This window comes from Phragmites australis, chromosome 9 (assembly GCF_958298935.1).
Source record: "Phragmites australis chromosome 9, lpPhrAust1.1, whole genome shotgun sequence".
Taxonomy (NCBI): Eukaryota; Viridiplantae; Streptophyta; class Magnoliopsida; order Poales; family Poaceae; genus Phragmites; species Phragmites australis.
Window position 1 is genome coordinate 1,144,584 of NC_084929.1, and position 4,940 is coordinate 1,149,523.

The window sequence follows — 4,940 nt, forward strand, 5'->3', positions numbered from 1 at the left end:
ACAAAATGAACCAACGACGCACTATTATTATCCATGCTCCTGCATTATTACATTGACGCACTCTGTTTCTGGTGTACAGATCGCACGATTGAAATGCCTTCACACCTCCACTGACGAAGATATCGCTCCTGCAAATTAGCTGTCATATGCGGGCTTAAGCCATGTTCGCTTGCCATGGCTGTAACATGCATCGAATTAAATGAAATCCAATGTTCCGGAGATTGTAGTATACCGTACGAAATCTGAGGCCATAATATTTTGTATAAGAGACATTGGTCCTGTCCACACCGTCGCCGCCGCAATTCTGCTCGTTGCCTGCTTCACGACGTTGTCGTTCTGTTCCATCCAGCCACCGCTGCCTGCTTCACACCGCGGTCGCCATAGCTCTGCTCCATACAGCCGCTAGTCACTTATTTCAGGCCATCAACTTCTTCAATTCTGCTATCATGGGTGATAAGAACCTTGAAGACATCATGCGCAACCTCCCTACTATCATGGCTGCAATCAAGATGGGACTAGCAGCAGTCAAACTCTGCCAAGACACCACATGTAAGATTCCATTTTTTATCTCTTATGTCTCGTGTGTCAGTCTGGATCGAGTAGTTAATACACATAGTACAATATTTATGGTATCACAATTATATATCGTATATAAAAGATTAAGATTATAACAACACAAAAGTTTTAAACCATATGGTATATTATAAGTTTGGCCAACAAGCTAACAAAAGCACAACGGAACAACAACCCAAAGTCACAGGCAGCTAGAGTGCGAACGTGACTTCTAACTCTACTCCTCATCCACCCTTCATATCCAGCGAAGTCGACATCCATCTCCTCATCTGAATGATAATACGAATGAGTACGCAAGGTACTTAGCAAGTTCTATACTATTACAAGGGTTTGATAGATACATGAATGATGAGTCAAGGATAAGGCTTTACGATTTAGTTCTGAGCGTAAAGTAGTTTCATACAGGTATGTAGTTATGTTCTCTACTGCTAGGATTTAACTACAACAATTTAAATAGCACAATACAAAGTATATGTGATAATAAATTCAGTTTTAAGTTGATCAATTTAGATTATTGAAAACATGGGTTCAAGTTCAAAATGATTAAGGAGATAAGACTTGCCTTCTCCGAAGTCTTCTTCTAGTCTGACGATGAATATAGGATAATTACCATATCCAGACATCCTAGGGTTTCCTGCAATTTCGGAGCATATCTCTATCTCTAGAAAGGGGATCCCTGGATGAAAAGAAATTACCCGTAGATACTAAAGGCATCCCGTATCCGGAAAGATTTATCTCAAGAATAAGAAAAAAGAGTCTAGAGGATATATGTCATCCCATATATATACAAAACCAAGGGTCCCTACAGAGGCAAAGTCATGACACGCCTAAACTGAGAGGAATGAATCATCTCAAGTGATACGAGTTTTACAAGCCCATATATGCCAACAGAAGTAAGGAAGAAGTCACCGACTAAGTTTAGATCCATCTAGGCTAGCTACACCCTTTATAATAGGCTCAGATCAATACAAGACAGGCATGACATAGGGTTAGTATCCTTAGGAAAGCCCGAACCTCTCTAAAAACCCATGTGTGTTTGCCTTGCGATTCTTCTACTCAAAGCATCCCCTATTCTTCAACAAGTTCCGTAGATCGGCGATTTACGAATCGTCGACAGTTGGCGCCATCCGTAGGGATCATGACAAAAGGCGTTGAAGATTCCACACAGAACATGTCATCGACTTCACCCAAGAGAACTGGTTTCTCGTATGAGGAATCTATGACAACTTCACCCGTCCTACCGATGAATCGGCTATCGACCGGGTAAAGTTTGACGAAGAGCTTTCCGGCTACGATTCTAGCAATGAAGTAGGTTGCTTTATGGATCAATGCGCCAAGGATTACAGCATCGAGTTTGAACCACACGATTGCCAAGACAGTCATGAATGCCCTATTCACCACAAGCCGAGATCTTTCCTCACAATTTCCAACAACATGGATTGTTGAGATACCTATCTGGAGCAATCTGATGAAAAATCCATGATGAATCTACCATCAAGCTGGTTATGCAAGCCTTCCACGACATAATATATGGATCTTCGATCACTCCCATCGGCCATATATCGCTCCCCATTACTTTCGGGAAGCATGACAACTTCTGGATGAAAAGGATTCTGTTTGACATGGTCAACTTCAAGGCAGCATACAATGCCATCTTGGGAAGACCTACTCTTGCCAAATTTATGGCAGCCACGCATTATGCTTATCAGTGCGTGAAGATCCCTGTACCTGAAAGAGTCATCATCATCCGAGGTTGTCTCAAGGTAGGTCTCTGTTGCGACAAGCAGAGTCTCGAAATGATAGTTCAACACCAACCAAGCAAACAACCTAAGAGCTCAAGGATCAAAGTGAACAAGAAGCCTCCGTCGTAATCGTGACCATAACGCCTTGAGACGCGAACCCGGAAACCCAGGGGCTGGGTTCCATGACTAGTTTGGAACCCATGTAATAGTGCCTACGCTACCCCCGAAGTAATAAGGGCCACTGCTTATCAGCTTAATCTAGTATGTGTCGTTTGGGTTTAAGATTTTGGGTCTACTGATGGGTCACCAATAAGCTATGTAAGTCCCAAGTGTAAATACTAAGAGTACATTCGTCATAATAAAGATCATATTGCCTAGGGAAATCGCGCAAATTCTTTTCCCGTCTTGTCTTTCTGTGCATCCTCATGCCCGATAATGGGATAAGCTGCTTCTTGGGTTCCTCATCCCAAACGCGCACTTGGGGCGATGAAAAGCTTTTCTCAACCCAAAGGAAATCTGAGCTCTTTTCTCTTAATTGCATTTTCTATTTGGACTACCTACCTAGGAAATTCTTCCGGGCAAACAGTCAAGGGCTTAACAAGTACTAGGTGCTGGAAACCAAAAATAACATATTGTGTACCCTCTGAAAGCAAATTCCAATGAGAAGGGAAGGATTGTTACGTTGCAAACTCGGGTTGTGGAAAGGCTCCTTATCACATTCCACGAGTGACCGGAGGCTACAACGGCTCCCACTCAAGCGAACCTAAGGCTGGTCAATGTAAACCCTCTGACTAGTGATTAATTCGTCCTGAACTAATTGAAGAAAGAAGTCAGTAAGGAGATCACGATATGATGTAGAATGCATCCAGCACAAAGTATTCCCGTCAAATGCAAAAAGCGTTTAAATTCCTACAAGTCTAACAAATCTACCAAGTTATTTATTACAGACTGCAGGGGAAAGTTTTAAAGCAGGGAACAAACTCTAAAAGTTGTATGTGTAAGTACTAAGAGTAAGTTTACACTAATAAAGATTCATATTTTTTTGTTAGATCGACTGAATCTCTTTGTGTTCTTTTTTCTCTTGCCTAAACTGAACGTCTGGCATCCGTAAGATGGGTACACCAGCGGTAAGCCATAATCTGGGTACCTCCCGGATAAGTCTGGACAAAGGCACACGAGAATTGGCTTCAGGAAACAAGGGTTTCTATGACCAAAGGGGAAATTTGAGTGTTCAATTCCTTTCTCTTACCCCGGCCGGCTAATTCATAATGGTCGATTGGTAGTCTTTTGTCTCAAAAAACAGGAAGAAGGAGTCTAGAGGACATACAACACCCCCATATATATATGAAGCCAGGGGAGCCCTATGGAGAACAAGTCATGACACGCCTAAATAGAGAGGAACAAATCATCTCAAGCGATATGGGTTCCACAAGCCCATAAGAGCCAACATAAGTCAAGGAAGAAGTCACTTACTAGGTTTAGATCCATCTAAGCTAACTACATCCCCTTGTAACAGACTCAAATCAATACAAGATAAACATGGCGTAGGGTTATTATCCTCGGGGAGGCCCTAACTTGTCTAAAAATACTTGTGTGTTTTCCTTGTGATTCGTCTACTCAAAGTATACCCCTATTCTTCAACAAATTTATTAGATCAGTGATTTACGAATCATCGGCATAGTCCTTGGTCGAAGTCAGGGTTCTCCAGTTCCTCTGCGAATTCCTCCAGTTCTGCAAGCACGATTACGATTAACGATGACCTATGCTAGAGAAGAATAAAAAAACACCAAATAGAAAACCAAACGAGGCCCAATGGATATCACACAGTGATAGAAATATAGATATCAAATATAGATAAATTTAGGTAAGAGAATCGTCGTAATCAGAGTCAGAATGGAGAAGTTACAACTCCTGGAAGATTTAATTTAAAAAATAAATCGAGAAATTACAAAATAGCATTATTCATGGGTAAGACCCACATGTGGGTCCTACTGAACAATACTAGTGAGCCCATTGAACAATACTCAGGTGAGGCCACTATACAATGCTCGGGTTGGTTGGATCTGGCTTGGGTCTGGACCTGGTTACACAGTGGGTGTCGCACCAGGGTTGGGCAATTGGGCCAGCCCATGGGGAAGCGACCTTTGGTCGTTATGCTGGTCAGTCGGCCAGCCGCTCATAGGCCGCGCCAGCAAGGCCAAACCCCAGCCACGAGCAAGCGCGGGCTCACCGGTGGAGCATAATAGTGGTGGAGGGGAATGGGGATGATGGTGAGGAATCATGGCGGCATGTCACCGAAGGATTGCCGAAATTGCACTCCCGATAGGGTTTCATGACAATGAAAGGGGGCTAGGCATCTACTTGCTACGAGGAATCCGTTTTGGGGCTTATCGATGGCAGGTGGTGACCGGAGGAATGTTAGACGACGGACGGAGCAATGTCAGACGATGGCCGGAGCTGGTCAAGGTCGCGACATCAGAATTGGGCAGCACCTCGTCACTACTTGTGTGCTTCGGGCTGTTGCACACCTACGATTACAGCTTTGAGGTAGCTCCACAGCATGAAGCCTGGCTCAGCAGAGGGGCGAGGGCTACCGCGACGACCACACCACAGTGGCGGGAGGAA